The sequence below is a fragment of the Anopheles stephensi genome, chromosome 2 (assembly GCF_013141755.1).
Source record: "Anopheles stephensi strain Indian chromosome 2, UCI_ANSTEP_V1.0, whole genome shotgun sequence".
Taxonomy (NCBI): Eukaryota; Metazoa; Arthropoda; class Insecta; order Diptera; family Culicidae; genus Anopheles; species Anopheles stephensi.
The window spans coordinates 45346108-45363931 of NC_050202.1; the positions used below are offsets into that span (position 1 = coordinate 45346108).

The following is a 17824-nucleotide window of genomic DNA, read 5'->3' on the forward strand; positions in this document are numbered from 1 at the left end:
TTAGTCGCGCTTTTATTCTTTGTATTGCTTTCTAGACTTGAGATGCTGTTTTTGTAGTGCCGCATTGCATGAAGACTCTGGTAATTTAATAATAAGCAACAGTTTGTGATAAGGACACGTGAAGACACAGAGCTGGCTCGTCCGAAACTCTAAATTTCTTAGTTCCCCCCACCTCTGTAGCTCTCTGTGTGTTTTTGGTTTGATTGACATGATTAGTGATTGGTTTGGAGTTGACTCCACAATATCTCCAGACTATATTCTATTACGATTTAAATATTCTAATCGCGCACCTCAAGGACCTGCACCCCTCACGTTCCAACACTACAATCTAACAATCACCGCACATCGTCATATTTCCAAAGTCCATTTGGCAAAGCACGGAGGGTTTCAAAATATTAATTAAATCTCCCCTGCACTCTCCACGGCTCGCGCTCGATCGCTATCCTACCACCACCACCGGTAGCAGCAGTTTTGTTGGCTAGCAAAGTTCCGGTCTGGTGATTGAGCCTGCCAGCTTTTCATCAGCTGGAAAGAAGTTTTTATTTTCCGTTCGGGATGCTGTTTTTTTCGATTCAACCACCCTAATGGGAGGATGCTGTGCACCCTTGCTGTGTGAGTGTGTGACTCAATATCGCATTCCTCGCGGTGTATCAGTGTCCCCCAGTGCTTTGGTGGCGGTAGAACAGGGCTCCGCCTTCGCACCAGTTTATAATGACAATCATAATTATGAAGAGTGATGATCGATAAATTGGTGGATATTGAATATTCGGAATCGCCAGACATCTGCTTGGAACGGGAGGGATTGGGAGTTCGGTAAGGGGTGGTAGGTCAGATGCGAGCCCGCGTTATTTGCCACTGCCGAGGTCGCGGAAGTAGAGAATTAATATTTGAACTCGCCTCTTTCCGGTAATTGAATCGGGAGTTTTCGGGGGCTTGGGTGTTCTGGGCAGCAGCAGCGGGAACGCACCGGACATGTGCTTTTTGTTGTCATTAGCGCGGGAACAGGGATTAGGGAGGATTGAGCAAGTTTGAGTTTTGATGAGCGATTATCGGGCCGCGAGCCGTGCAATTGGCGGGCAGGTGGAACGATCGGTGGCGTACGGTGAGGTTTCGGGAGATTTTGTTTGATTTGCACCATGATGAGTATCCACAAAATTGTCTCATCAAGGCATTTGATGATAAATAAGCAGTGGAAGTCTGAAGCAAAAAGAACAAAACAAAACTCTAGAATAGTGTGTCAAAATTAGAGGGTGCTCAGTGTGTAAAATTTTAAGTTCAACGCTTAATTGTTGGAGGGTAAAATTTCAAAAAATTGGGAGAATGCAAAATTCTTTTTGAGGGTGATAGGAATGTTGTTGGACGTGTCCTAATTACTTAGTTTCAATATATTTTAATTAGAAAAAATAGAATAATTACAGATTTAAGCATAATAATAATATAGAAGATAATATTAATATAGTTCTCGATTCAGCAGGAAAGTCTTAAAGCAATGGGGATAACTTCCTCTTCTTCCAAGGCTTGACTATCTATAGAGATCTCGACCTGCCATATTTCTGGATCTCCTGACATGATTTTATACGTAGATGGGTAATCAATTCTCAGTCTGGGGATAAAGTTTGGATGAGATTGGATAGCCGGTTTTGCCCAGTGAAGACCGACTTGCCCCGTATTGAGGATATACTGGTCCCTTATATTATTATATTATTAAAAGGGTATTCAGATCACATTTGTTAATATGGAACAGATTAGATCAAAGTATCTTTTTTCAAATTAAATCAGACAGAACATCAGCTGTTGCTTCCTTGTTCTCTCCTAAAAGTAAAAAAATACTTCAAACCCAAGTAGTTGCTCCACCAACGCTTGCCGCTCGTCACAAGACGTCATTTGTTTACACCATAACTACCACCAGCTGATCGCTGTGCGCAAACAATACAAAATTATTACCAAAAAAACAAATCAGCTTCCGAACTTCAATCAACGCGAAAGGGCGGCAGAGTTAAAAACATCCAAACAACAACAACAACGAAAAAGATTAAAACAAAAAACAACGTAAACAACAATAAATGCTTTCGATGCTCATTATCAGGTAGGCAGGCAGACAGGCGGCAGTATATATGCACACACAGTACGAAACAGCACAAAACCCAAATATTGGCCCAAATGTAGGTGAGAGTGAAAATTTAAACAGCACATTGATAAACCATCAGACAGTTGAAGGAAAAACAAAAAACGAACCATTAAAGTTAAAAAAGGTCACCACGTGAGGATCGCTACCGGTGGCGATGGGGACGGGGCTCGCAGGTAGTCCCGGTGGGAGTGGAGGTCATTTATTGCCAAAAAATCAGCACGGGCGCATAGTATTTTGCTTACTTTGGTCCTTTTTTCTTTCGCCCTTGCTTTTGCTGCACATTATTATGTATAATTAAAAAAATAATACGACAACGATTCTCCATTCTCCGCCGCCGACCGGTTGCATCGCCGCTCACGCTTGCATCTCGCTCCATCGCGCCTTGCTTCAGCTTCAGCAGGAGAAGGACAGCAAGCTACGGGACGGAGGTTCAGGAGGATGCGCGCGGAGGTTTTTATAATGATATATTTTTCGAAATTTTATTCATTTTCCATTTTCTGGCGCTTTCTCGATGGTGGAAAGCGTCAGTGAGACACACGCGTGCACGTGCAACAGTGCAACACGGACACAGCACGGACCGTGTCGTTAATATGTCGGTGAGACAGTTTGGCCAAGCAACACGTTAATGCCCAACAAACCACACTCTAGCTGATTTAATGCACTATTAAACACGTAAGATCTGGTCGCCAGCCTCAGAATCTTAACTTCACTTTGGGAACCAATTTTTTGCCTGCACAGCAGCACACACCGCACGGAACGAACCAGGACACGGTCGACGGTTTTTGGTACTTACCCCGGTATTCTAAGCGCTGGGGCTAATTATTTCCCATAGAATTTTTCACTCGTTTACATTTCTCATTTGCTTAGTTTGGACAAAAACACCACATCACAGGACGAAAAAATTGGCACCGAAAAACGTACGAAAAACAGAAATGCAGTAATCAAACTCCACAGGGTTCTATGGACGCGGTTCGATTTTTCCGCGACGCGTCACACATTCGGGGTTTTCTTGGGATCGCGAAATCAGCATCGCACACGGCGCATCATCGATGGCCACCGAAAGCTGCCGCCGCGGGTTTTTCGCGCTCACCAACACCAACAGACGCGCGTTCGAAAAGCCGCGCTTTGCCAGCGCCACCCGCCCCCAAACCTCCCGCTCGATGCGTTCATTCGGTGCGGTCGTTTTTATTGTGTATGCGTGAGCGGTCCTCGCGCGCCGTCCAACATTGCCTAACCTTGCCTGGCAACCCGTTGGTAGGTTAGGGAGGTTCGCTTATGTACATGGCCACGAACAGGCCGTACCGAATACCGACACATTTTTGTCGCTGTTTGCGTCGTTCTTTTTTTCGCTTTATTTCAATTGCTCAAAATCCCTCCTCACCACACAGTGAGTTGAAGATTTTTTTTGTTTTCGTCGTTGAGGATACGGACACCCGGAGAGGGGTGACCATGATGTGGGGTTAGGATGAACAACAACCCACACACAAGTAGTGCTCCCACATATGCCTTCGCGTATGTGCGTAACCGAGTGGCATCCCTCACTGTGCCGCTATCCTGAAAAAAAAACATGCTGCCCAGGGGTTAGTGTGAGGACGCTGTGGATCGTGGATGGGCAAAGGTAGCGAAAAAAAAAACATCCCTGAAAGGCGAAATCTCACCGTGCTAGTCTCGCTAGGGTCGCACGCGTGTTTGTCGTCGTCTGTTCTGGCCTGTGTCCTGTCGGGAGAACGTGTGTTTGTGTCTCGAGATTTTTCATCGACTAGCAGCTAGGCGCGTCGGACGATGAAGTCGATGCAAGCAAGCGCGCTCTCTGGCGGTGAGCAGCGAAAGCAGGCGCGTTACTGTCGACTGTGGGCTGGATATTCCGAGGACATGCTACAGGGATACGGGCTTTGGACGTCGGGGTTAACGCAAGGTTAGGAAATGGTATTGTCATTTGTATTACGTGAAAATACAGATCATACAGGATGATTAACGTTACTGTAATACATAAATTAAAAGATGGAGTAAGTGATGTTTACACAAGTCTTCCTTTTTAAGTGAAGAGCATTTAAAGATTTTTATCCTGGAATTATATAAATGGAGGAAGAAATTTGTGGTTTAGAGAAGAAAAAGAAGAAGAAGAAAAAGAGTATCAAGGTGCAAAGAAGGAGTATAAATAGGAAAAGTAGATTGAAATTGGTAAACTATTTATAAAAATGTGCCTTTCCTTTTCTGCTATGGCACCAGTAGCGGATCAAGGTCTTTTAAGGGAAGTTTGGGTTTGCCCCAAACGTAATGGCAGTTGGAAGGCCTGACGTGGCCCCCCTAACAGCCGAGGACCGCCTAACAGAGGGGCCGCGTCTTCCGTTCCTAGGTTGATCCGCTACTGTATGGCACAGCGCCCTAGAGGAGTTTCTGGCGTCATTGACTTCAAATATCAGCAGATGGATAGTCAGTCCATCTGGTGGCCGAGACGATAGCTGTGCCGGTCCTCACATGGCTTGACGAGGAATCAAATCCCATCCCCACTATGCGTCCCCATACTCAGGACTGACTATCCAGCTTCGGGTAAAATCATGGGTAAAAAGGAGGATAGTCAAACTTCAAGGTTGGAATTTGATTTCAATCCCTGCGTTCAACTCTGCATTACGTGCTTCAAACTTGTTCTAGTGATCTTATGTTACTCAAATCCCGAAAGCAATAGCAATTTTCCCTAAACTCTTTGCGAAGTTTTGACAGTTCAATGTGGATTCAAAAAGAGAAAGGAGCCAGGAGGAGCGGTTGCAGGAACCGAGGATCAAGTGATCTTATTTACACATATTAAACACAAAATCTACCGATCTCCATACAGTTTTAAGTAAAGAGTTCGTAGCAAACTCGATGCAACTTCGAAGCACGTGAACACCGAGTTAGTACGTAGAGTGTACCTACTTTCACTACCTGTTGGAGCAAGCTATCACAAAATAAAATGGTGAGCAATATATCCACTTCCTAGAATAAAGCCAGCAGTCTTTTTAATATAGCCCAAACGACATATTACCCATCAGCTGCATCCAACTACAACTTGGCACTAGTACTACCAGCTACAGCAAACAAACAGAGCAGTGTGCAATAAATGTGTTAGAAGAACGCTCACAAGCAATTCCTGGGTATCTCTGTTGTACCCTGGACGCACTTGCTCAATATATGCAGGCTGTAAAGTGCGTAACGGCGGATGGTATATTTTGTTTGGAAAGTAACACTTTCAGTGAAATAGAAGTGTCCTTACTGCCCGTTTGGTGTTGGGAAGAAATTTTCTATACAGAGCACCATCAATTAAGGACGGTACTTGTATGGCGCAGGAATGGTGTCGCAAGCATCAGGCTGTTTTTCAATAGTTGCTCCATGATGAATTGTCAGACACTGCAATATATGGCAAAAGTTTAAACAATTTCTGGAGTTAGTTTTTTTTTGGTAGAGTGAAGGACTCAGTTTCATCAAATCTCGATTGGGTATATTTCTGTGTTTAGGCATGTAAAGATCTTCAATGTAAAAAAATGTACGCTGGCTCTGCAACGTCCAGAGATCTTGCCCAATGATTTCTGTCATCCTTGATTCAATGTTATCGAACTTTTGGTCCTTTCCAGTTAGTTGGATACTGGCCTTGATGCCACTACAAACATAGGGCAATTTTCAGAATCACACAAAAGTTAAAACATATTCAAAAGGGAGGAATCTTAAAATTACGTCCCAATGTTTTATTCAAATGCGATTAGTAATGCTTTATGTGTCGTTTCTCAGATTTTTATGCCAATTAGTACAAAGGATATTTTGAATAAAACTCCTGCAACCCATAAAAAGTTGTTCCGAAAGATAAGGATCGTCCTTATATATTAATACTAATTACAGTTTTCTTAAATGTTAACTCAAATGGTCCAGCGAGCCCCTCGCCTTAACGAGTAATGCTGGTGGGTGAGAGACCTCAGCAACCCATAATTAGCAGTTTACTGGCAAGCATTTGCTAGAAAAACACGGCCCTTTTGCGCCCCAACATGGTCCATGCTGACCAAACTATGGTGTACTCTATACAGCAAAATACAACACTAAGCCATCGGTGTGCTTGTGACGCTTATAGAGTCGAATGTAAGGAATACGGAAAAAATCACTCTTCTTTACATATACTATGTACCACATCCACCTAAACATAAACACACCGACACAAGCAGGGACAGATGATTCCTGTGTGAGCGGGGATCATTCATCAGTGCTGTCCACCACCTATCTGCCTTTTGGAGTCGAATTTGGGCATATGAAAGGGTTGTTTTTTTGGAGTTGCAGCTTTTTTTCTCTGCAAAATATTCAAAACATCGAGCACAAAAATATGTGGAGAAAAACCTTCACCGGTGTCCCCACGCGACACCGTGAGGAGTAGACGAAGCAAAGATGGAGTTGGGAGTAACAGCTTACCCGGTATCCCTTATCTTCCCACCGTTTTCCACTGACATCCAGAGAGAGAATCTGGGATCATGCCCAACATCCACACCGGAGGACATCAAGAAAGGAAACGCACCCCAAAACCGGGTGGCCGGAAAGCAGGAACTGGGTGGAGAGCGAAATAAAACGAAAAAAGACGAAGCACGGAAAAACGGACAAAAAAGAAATATGGCCGAATCGCGTTAGAAAAACAACGACGAACCGGTGCGAGCCGAGTGAGAAAAAAAGGAAAATTTTTAAGCTCCACCTACATTGCGCGCCCGCTGGAGATTGGTTAGAAAAAAGACGAGCTGGAAAAATTCGGACGTGCGCGCGGGGTGTCGGTGCGGTTGTTCCGGAGGGTTGCTGTTGCCTCGGTCGCAGCTTTTCCCCTATTCCGGACTGCCGCGTCCGGCCGTTATTACTAGGCAGCAGCGCGAAAGAGCTCACTCACAGGGCTCCTTTCAGCGCGGTACAGTGTGGCAACCGAAAACCATCGGTGCATCTGTAGTTGCGGCAGCAATAGCAGCAGCAACATCAACTATATGGCTGCTACGGCCATTTCCCCGTATCAGGAAAAATGCGCACTGAAGTTGACGTGTGTGTGTGTGAGAGTGTTTGCGTGTGTATGAAAGCAACCGGCCATAGCTGCTATTATGTTTGTGCACACCGAGGGTGGCGAACATCCTGCGGCCGGGAGTTGATGGAGGGTTGATGGGACTTTTTTTGTGCGCTACCTCCTTATTCGGATCCCTCCCGTTCTACCGACCCTATGTAGCAAGGTACTCATTTTCCACCATTCTTGCCTCAACAAAGCAGGTAGCAGCAACCCCCTCCGATTCCGATGGCGAATCGCTAGGACCACTTTTATTTGCGCTTATTGCACTCCATGTTGTGCTTGCGCCCAACACCAACACCACGACATCGGGTTTGCATGTGTTTGTGAAATGCTGTACCTGAGCGAAGGATTGGGTGCGCCCGCGCACGATGGTTGCCTGCTTGCCTACTAGCCATGGCAACCATTTTTGTGTGTGCTCACACATTTAGCTTTACCCACCACGACACTGTGCTGTGCTGCTACATACCGAAGCGGAAGAATGGCGTCTGGCACGAGGAAGAACTACCCTTTCGGGAGGTTTGGAGGTGATAATCAGGCGATCAGGGGGTTGGGACGGCTAACACCAAAGTGGCGGGAGAGAACTCATTATTTCTGGCAGAAAAGAAAAATGTACTTCCCCCACTTCCCAAGAAAAACCCATTTTCCACCCTGCCAAGTGTGTCGATAACTTCTGTTTTCTATCGTTAAGTTTGATTTTCCACGCTCAACAGCAAAAACAAAAGCAAAAAAAAGGGAAAATCCCGATGCATAAAAGTGAAGGAAAATGCAGCACAAGGTAGTGTGCAGTACAGTACCAACACGTGCACAACCTCGCGCTTTTGTGTGTTTTGGTGCCGTTCTCCATCTTTTTGGCTCACGGTCGTCTACCGAAAGGCAAAGGGCACCCACCCACCGGGACACGGGCAGGAACTCGGCTATAATTATTGATTTTATTGATGACAAATATTTATTCATTGCATTGAGAGCTTGGTCGCAACGTGGCACAAAACGTAATAAAAAGAAAGCGAACGAGTTGAACCACCTGATAAAAAGGTGAATTCGTTTTCTTATTTTTTGGTTAAAGGATGAACGAGGGGCGCGTTAGGCTGGTGCACACCCCGTCTGGAAACGGCACAGTTAGGTACAACGGAGGGAAGCGCGATGAACGAATTGAGGAAGCGTGGTGGCTGGTACCCAATTTCCATTGTCGATTGGAAAATCAATAGCAAAACGGGCTTTAATCGACACAAATGAGATTTAAAATCACAGTTAAAATAAGTGAGAAAAGGCATAGGGGTTTCTTCTTTAATGAACTTTAAATAAATGAGGATTTTTAGTCAAAGAAAATATATTAAAGGATTATCAGTGAAACTCTTCACTGAAAAAAAAGTTTTCATATCGGTATTTGCTATCTTACCTGTATTATTGGTTAATACAAATTATTCTTCTTTTTTTTGGCTAGAGAATCCGGCTAAGTCCTCTAATCGGCTAAGATGTCAAGCAGGCCTTCGCTGATCAAGTCCATCAATGACTCTAGATCGAAAAGGCCGTCAAATAGCTCATTTTTACAAATACGTTTATTTAAAGAGGCTTTGGGTCTCTGAGACCTCATTCGCCTTCTATAAAAATGGGTCACTTACTGCTACCACGTAATTTCGATAGTCAGTCTTCACTGCGTAAGAACGACCCGGATGGAATTCGATCCTCGTTCATTTTAAATAAAAGGATTTTAAATTCATAAAAACACTGTAACGAACAAAACTGTACCATATAGTATATTCGGTTATGAAATTACTGCTATCGATATAATAATACAATATTCCAAAATATGGATTAAAACGCGTAGGAAAGAGTTACTTTAGTTTTTAGATTTAAATCGGATCAACGATCGTGGTGATAGCAGTGCCAGTCTTCACATTTCAGGACCGTGGATCAAATCCCATCCAGAAATGCTATCTTGCATGTAGTACTGAGGACCAGTAAAATCATGTCACAGAAAGCCAGAAAAGGCATTCCAAGACTTCTCATAGCAAAAATACCAAACAAGGAGAAAATTGGGGTGGTGGCCGAGGTGACAGCGGTTCCGGTCTTCATACGGCAGGACCGGGGTTCAAATTTCATTTGCACCGCCTCGCCGTATGCAGGGCTGACTACCTTGCTACGGGTAAAATCATGTCACAGATGCCAGAAATGGCAGGCCGAGACCTTTCGAGGTTGTAGTGCCACCAAAGAAGAAGAGGGAAGGAGAAAATTTATCAAACGTTTCAATAATAGCAACATTAGACTAAGATATGGAGACAAGTTTGGCAAAGAAATAAATAAGAAACAAGCTAAGTCGCTACATAGATGCACTCAAAGCTATGATTTTATTTTATTTGTTGGTCTTCTTCTATTGTCTAACACATTATAAAATGTTTTAAATTTCTAACTCTGGACAGTTTTCGGACCGTTGTCTAGCGTGTGCTATACAATTTGCGGGTGGCACTGCTCCAAAAATAACCCTAAATCAGTTTGAATGTAATAAGTGGAATAAAGTTCGGTTCTCATAAAAAAAAAACAACTTACCTTACAATATGCTATCCATGCATGAGGATTCACATTGCATTACAGTAACCTAAGAATTACAGTCGAAATGCCTGTTTGGTGTATGGTACAATCAGTCCTTCTGTCATGGCGCACTTACAGAAAAATTTAAGTAGATTTGATCTGTTATTTATTTAAGGCTAGCCTTACTTGATTCATCATCTTATAACCCTTAAAGAGTCAGCACAGCCCAGTCACAACTTTCAGTTAACTGCGGCCATCACAAATGTATGCTAAACTGGACGCAATTATTATCCGAGACTCACCAAGATCTCGTTTAGCAAAACATTCTCGAGATAACTAACACTCTTGTCTGGAAAATCTAACCAAATGTTTAAAGCCTGCAGTTAAGTACTAAATTTTTTTTACACAACTCGTAAGCGTAATTATAATGTAATGAAAACTGTAAAATTTATACACACCTATATATTTCGCTTTAATCTCACCGGTAACATCCTACCATGACCCTAATCTTAGTTCCACTAGACTATAAACATAAACCAACCAAGCTAACCGTGTCGTTCGCTTATCGCGTTCCAGCTAGTCTTACCTTTCCCGATTTTCGTTTTTCCCCACCAAATCGCCCTGCCTCTAAGTAATGCGCACGGTCAGCGGGAAAGTGTGGACGACAGACAAAAGCCACTCGAACGTTAAATTCTCTCAAAAATATCTGCGGGCTGTACTGTGGTCCAGTGCTGTGCTCGGTGGCTTCCGTGACGCTACGAGCGTTACAGCAGCAACACAAGCAAACAGGGCCAGCCAACGTTATCCTCCGGGGTCAAAATGTGTATATGGTGCAAATAGTTACAGATAATTGAAGTAATTAGTTATTCTTATCTGTTCGCCCCTGCTCCTTTAACAACCCTTAAGCAGGGGCTTCAAGCAGGACGAGCTGTGTTGGTACGAATTCTGCAAACAAATGTGTATTGTCGGAACGACTCAAAAGATGAGCTGGGTATGATTTTATTGGAACGAAGTATTATTATTTCTGTATTTAACAAGAATTCAAACAAGAGGAAACTTCAGGAAACTACACACTCAACTTCAGTAATGCACTACTCGTGCCCGAACTCAATAGATACCCAAAACGAATCGCTCAACCTCACACCAAATGCAAATGTTCAATTGGAATAATTTAGCAGCACGGCCAAGCAAGGACGGCGCTGCCTGGCTGCCATCTAGAATCAGTGCAAGTCACGACCACACACACCGGGAGGCAACAGAATGCTCATCGTGCCGTTTCGGCAAGCGCAAAAGTGCATGAGAGAGCCTGCATGCATCCAGAGCTCAAAACTCGCGGCTGGCAGCTGGACAAGAAAGCATCGTACGGAGTAAACCAAGGGGGCCGTGTCAAGGAAAATGAAGATACGAAAACCAGCTTCTAACCTCCGGAGGGAACATAATCCAGCCCTCGATTAAAGCGAGAAACGCGCGCGGATTGTGCACGGGTTCACGATGGCGCGAGTTTTGTTCGCGTGTGCTTCCCTTTTTGTTTTTTTGCTATTCTGCTCGCGATTGTCAAGGATTCATACACACACAAGCACACACAGACACGCGAATACAAAAGTGCAATCGGTACGTGAGCTAGCATGCAGAACTGCAGCAAAACGGTCGGGGGGAAAGGATCTCGACGCCAGGTACGCGATGGCAGGTGGTGTTGTTGGGTGATGAAACGGCCATCAGTGGAAAGGCCTGATTTTATGCCACTCTTTTTCAAATGGCAGTCCGAGACCTAAGCATCCCCTTGTATGTGTGTCCGTGCGCGGCTGTGCGATCGTTAGGCAGGCTTTTATCTTCACACTGCACCGTCCATCCATTATGGTCTCTGTTGCAGGCTTACCGGAGTTTTGTTTTTTGGCTGCTGCAGAATGACGCGAGACAGTGACGTTCGCGTTTTCCATTCGTTTCCCGCGAATCGCATATGCAAGAATGCACTCAAACGGTGGATGGCAGGAACGCGAAGGGTTGCGAGATCGCTTTTTTACCCTAATTTTCATCCTTACCTTTTCTAATACCTTCTATGCAGCTGCACTAGACGCGACTCGTTTGTCGAAGGTTTGTGGAGCTTTCTTTGTTGGTGGGATTTTTTCTTGGGCGCGAATGGCCTACGATAGTGCGGAGGAAAAAAAGAACCGTACTAGGTTTTCTATCCACCGGAAGTAACGAGGATTGCTTTTGACTTGAGCTAGTGAAATCGTACACGACAGTGCTATCAGAGCTTGTGTGCTTGAATATGATCGTTCCGGGAGTGTTTGCAACTCGTTTCAAATTGACAGTTTGATTCTTCTTGGCCGTTTCTTATTAAAAAAATGTATATTTTAAAAATATTGATTTGAATTAAATCACCGAATGACCTTACCTTTCAGCCGAGTTATTACAGTCACATCCGGAGTTTTACTAAGTGAAGTTTTAATGAATCTGCTGTTGAAAACAATAAAAAAAAAATTTACTATATAAAGGTGCGCAAAATATATATTGCTTTAAAAGATTTTTAGATACATTTTTAGCCCCGAAATTCTACTTTACGTTTACGTATGTTAAATAACAAAGTAACGTAGCTATCACTTCGGCAATTTCTTCCTAGATGAGATGGAACCTGTTCTAACTCTTATTGGGTTTTCGAAAAGAACTGTTGAACTAGGCAAGAGATCTAGGGCGTTTTCCGGATCCTGTTCAGTACCCCGAATTATTTTCGGCCTAAACTGCATTTATAGTAATGTCTTGACGCTTTGTGTAAATATATAAAACGATTTTTCTGCTAGGCAAGATTTTCCTTTGTTGCAGTCGTGTCGAATTGGAGTTGATATTGTACAGAGTTGAACTGCTATCAGCAAGTTCAGGAATTCAGTTGCATAGATTCGAGTGCTAGACGCATATGAGTGCAAGCAAATATTTATAAATTGCTCAAATATTTTAAGCAAAATGACCAATTTCAAGATAACCAACGCCGTGATTACAAAACTTTTCAGTGAAAACACAAACCGTACCCGTACATTCTAGCGTTCATTGCATTGACATTGCATCGATACGGCACAAAACATTCAGCCACTGTGTGCATGTCTTGCGAGTCTCACCAAACAAAAGCAAAAACAAAACAAACAATAAAAGGTCCAAAACACATCCATCCTTCGGCTTGCAAAACACCGGAATGGTTTCAAGAGAATCGCGAAAAGAATGCACAACTGTTAGCAACGGGATTTGCCACCCACTGGTGTCCTTTCTTTCGGTCGGTTGCGGGACGATTCGCGTTCACTTTTAATCGAATTCGCGATGTTTAGATTGCCCTCTTCCTAGTACCTGCACTGCATTGCTGGACACTCTCTCGCTCTCTCACTCCCGCAGGCTTGCAGTGTTGCAAGTGCTGCAGAAGTACTAGAAGTGCCCGAGCCGTGTAACCCCATCCCTAGAGGAAGTGAGCGCTGCCCCACGGAAAAATCGCTCGCGTCCCCCTTTTTTGGACGGCATTAATCTAAAAGGGGGCATATTTTTGCTTGCTGCATCTCGTGCAAGAATTCGAAAGAACGATCGCTGATTGGGTGCATTGCATCGTGGCAGACACCCATCGGAAAGGTGGATATTGTTTTTGTTCGTGCACCCTGTGCTTTTGTGTGTGCCCTAGCTCTGTACGCCATCCGCTTCTCGATTCCGCCGTTGGAGATCGCTTTTGTTGAGCGCCAAAAACGCAAAACGCTATCGTGCACTTGAGGTAGTGCACTTGCAGATGCATCTCGGGCTCCCAAAACGCGAAGGGAACCAGGGTTGCAAGACACTCGGTCCGTTTGCTTTGGGGATCAGGTGTGCTCGAAAAAATGCACTTTATGAGCCTTTTTTGCTTCGAAACGCAGGCCGTTTTTTCCGAGCTAGGATTTATTTAGGAGATCAGCGTGAAGTTGATGCAACGGCAAGGAAACGATAACCTGCCAGAAGGCTTTTCTCTTTTATTAGCACAGACGGAGGACCGAAAGCCTCATAGTGGGCTGGTGCATCAGCAAAGAAAGTATCTGTTTTGAGTGCGAGACATAGGATATCGCGATTTCCGCGATATAGCACCGCGTAACTAATGGTACAGTCCATCATCCTGCCATATGGGATTGCATCGTGTCACACCGTTTGCTTACGTTAGAACCCTGTGGGCTATGACGTATAGCTATCGTTTCTGAAGTTATATCGTTGGGCGAGGTGTCCTTTTTTCGCTTTCAGTGTTTTTTTAAAGGACATGTACACGCAACCGATGATGCTTTTTCCCAAATTTTATAACACTGGTCATATAAAATATATATTTAAGTCAATTCAAATTTTATACTTTGAATTCATGTGGCTTGTTGTAAATGCTAAGTTTTCCAAATTTAAATGAAAATTATTTTTTTAACGATAATCACTGTGAAGTGCTTAATTAAAGTGAACAAATTTCCTATTTTAAACATCGATTTAATTTGTTTTCTCTGAGATAATTTTTTTCCTAATAAATTCGATAAAAAAATCTCAACCAAGAGCATTAGATAATGTTAACTGTTGTCATCATTAACTACCCTCATGCATCAATTATCAACCGATCAACCCTAGCCTTCATTTTCCAACACCCAGGGCGACTTTAATTTGGTTATTCCAGTGTTTGTCCTTGTTGCCGTGTTTTGTTTTCTGCTGGAACGGTTGCGATCCGTGCGATTTCGTCGCGTGGAACTTGAACGGAAAATTATTATTCAACCGTGTGCCGCAAATGAGCGAGAAGCCATTAAATAATGACCCTGGTCCACGGGTCGGAAACCATCGAACGGGGCGCGCAACATAAATAAAGCAACATAAATGAATAACAAAATAAAAAATAATAAAGCTACAGAAAATACTATGCAAACAAATGTGCTAGCGCCGGTCCCGGTTCCGGGTTATGGATCGCTGTGTGTGTCCTTCACCTAGAGTGGTTTTGTGAAGCTTTTTAATTGAGCGTTTCACCGGTCGTCCAGAACGGTTTGCACGCCGCGAACGAGATGCATCTCGTGTCGATGGAGGCTTTATGACGCTTTCGACTGCGACGACGACGACTACACCGATCACACCGTTCAGGAAAATAAACACATAAACAAGCGCGAAACTAATGGAACGGTGTGGAATGGTGTTTTGCTCCAATACGGTGGCTAAAGCTTTCTCTTGGTAGTGGCAGACAGCGGGATCAACAGGAAATGCATGGAAAATAGTTTTCTCTTTCACGTTTTTCGGTTCCGCGTTTTGCAGTTTCTACCTTTTAGCGTGAATTCGTAATCGAGACAAAATTGTAGCTTTGATGGGACCTTCAAGTTAAATAGTATCAAGATATTTCTTATAATCTAATTATCTACACTAATTGTTACCGAACCATCTTACTTGTTGAATTATTTCCATCTAAATTTAAAATGATGCAAGGAAACTTGTAGCTACATTTGAATGACTTATACACCTGACAAACCGCATATCATATAGCAGCTATACTCCAATAGGATTCAGCAATATTACACCACCCTCTGCCATTTTATGATTCATGTTGACTAAATTTCGAATTTCGAATCGAGAACATCCCTTAAGAAATTTTTAACTTTTTTATGCTATGATTCAGATACAAATATATGCAAATTTTTATAGGTGATCAGCCACCTATAATCAACCGGTTTTTGATTCTATGGGGTTCTCGGCCTTCTAGGTCCTGACCTACAGTTAATGTAATCCTAGATAATCCTTTGCTGAACACTCAGTCCTTCATTTGGGAAGAAAGTCCCTTAAATGTTTGTATACTTATATTCAAACTATCTATATGCATACAGATCTATTTTGTACAACATTCACTGGTTTTAAGTTGTGAAACAAGCGTTTCCATGTATAAAACAATATGCAGTGTGAAATATAACAACAATGACACGCAGATTGCTTGAAGACGCTTGAGCAGGCAAAAGACGAAAATTGAGCAGGAAGCTTTCATATTCCACCGACAGAAAATAGCTTACCGACAGATTCCTAGCACTGACATTTGCTCAATTTACGTTTGGGATGAATCCTGGGAGGGCAATGTCTTAGCATGTGATCAACCATCCTTCACGGTAACTGTTGCCTTAAATAAAATCACAGTTTCTTAAGCTTCTTTTTCTTCTTTGGCATTACAACCTCGAAATGTCTAGGCCATTTCTTGCTTTTCTTGACTGCAATTTACCTGTAGCTAGCTAGTCAGTCCCGCGTTCGGGGAGGCGGTCTGGATTACATTTGATTCCCGGTCCTGTCGTGTGAAGCCCGGCGCTGCTAACGCCTCGAAGACTGGTCCACCCAAAGTAGACATTTCAAATTCAAGTGATCATATCTGCTAGGCCCATTAGATTCTAAATCAATCGTATAAAATACATCTAAAATTTTATTGCAGTAAGTCCTGCATTAGTGAAAACGCTTTGCTAATTCCCGGACATATCAAGAAGACAAAACTTTCCTTCAAAATAAAACAAAGTCAGTGTTTCATAACATTTTTCTACGTAATTATTAGTTCATGCCCAGTTCACGGCTACAGGAAGTGCCAGCAGCATACACAAAGATATAATTCAGCTTTAATTATCTTTGCATTAAAAAGCGATATTACTCCTGGCAGGAAAGCGGAACGAGCAACGTTATTATTTAGCCTTCATCCTCGGCAACAGCGAGCAGATCGGCACAGAAATGATTTGCATAAATTGTCCGCTAACACGGACAGTGCCGTGCGCTCCCCCGTTGGCTACACCATTGTTTGGCTTAGAAAATGAGGCATCCGGTGGTAGTGGCGCTGTTACAGCAGAAGATGTCGATTGTGTGCGGCATCGGGTGGCATGGTTGGCTCGCATATTCAGGCCGCTCAAATCCAAAAGGTTTGTGCCAATCTTACTACAGCCATGATATTAACCCCAGCCGTTCTAAAACTCTGACCAGTTGCCAGTAGCTTGGTAATGCGATGGGAGGGCCGACATTTTAGAAGATAAAAAACACACACACACACACGATTTGAAAACAGACCCAAAAAAACCCTTACGGCACCACATTTCGGTCCAGTCGGCAGGTCTACTCCAGAAGGTTCTCGGTATTCTCGGCCGAAATATCCGGATTCTGCTGCCCACAGTGCACGGAGGTCCATAAAAATAAAACAAAAAGAAGGATCAAAAAAGTTTCTTTTATATCGTTTGGATAATTTGCAGTAACATCGGGGAGCTCGCACATTCAAACACAGACTCTCTCCCTCGTCCGGAGGACCTTTTCTGCTTGAGCTGCCCACAGAAACAGGGTAGACAGGGAGGCCTTTCCGTAGAAAAGCACCACAAAACTCCGTCCCGTTTGGGGGAAAAGGATTTAGGAATGGAAACACGCAACAACACCAACAACAAAAAAAGCGGCAAAAGGTTTCGCAAACAACATAAACACGAGGCAAATGGCCTCGGCAGCAGCAGGGACGCTGTTGAGGGCAATATGTTGAGGGGTTTTGTAGGCTGGAACGTAGAACGTGCCTCACAGAACTCGACAGCACGTATCGCCTTTTCCTGCGCCCTAATGCGAGAAGTGCTCGGCCTCGACGCAATGGAGAAACCACCTCCCTCTCCCCCGAAATCTACAAATCTACCTCCCACTTGGGGCTTGGACACCGGATTGAGGACGGAACATTAAAAAGGCAAAAAAAAAAACAAAACCCAAACTACATTCGCCTTTCGAAATGACCGCGGTAGTAAAAGTTTTAGGATCCTTATTATGGCCGCAGCACATCTCTGGTCTTCTGGTCCTGGGACTGCTGGGTCCACCCGTTCCAATATCGACCCGACCCACTCCATGCGCAACGTTCGCCCCAGCAGAAGCGATGGAGGATTATTTCACAACCATACCCGAGGCGGCCCTGAGGATGAGTTCTTTTATGCTACCAAATTCTGCCAACACATCATCCGTTCCCTCTACGCTTTTGGTTGCCAAAGAGGACGGGTTCTGCGCAGCCGAAAGAAAGTCGCACCGGCTGTTGTTGTTGTTGGACACATGGCGGTGGGCGTGAGGCATTCCCGTGGGGAGGGCGAAGATGAGCAACGGTATCAGAGAAACATGTCAGAGAAATTTCCATTTAT

At 43.8% G+C, this 17824-nt stretch overlaps 1 long non-coding RNA gene across 1 annotated transcript in view; it reads left to right on the forward strand.

Annotated features, from left to right (window-relative positions):
• Positions 1-17824, forward strand: part of LOC118506886 — a 46302-nt gene that overhangs the window by 15151 nt on the left and 13327 nt on the right. The window lies entirely within an intron of this gene.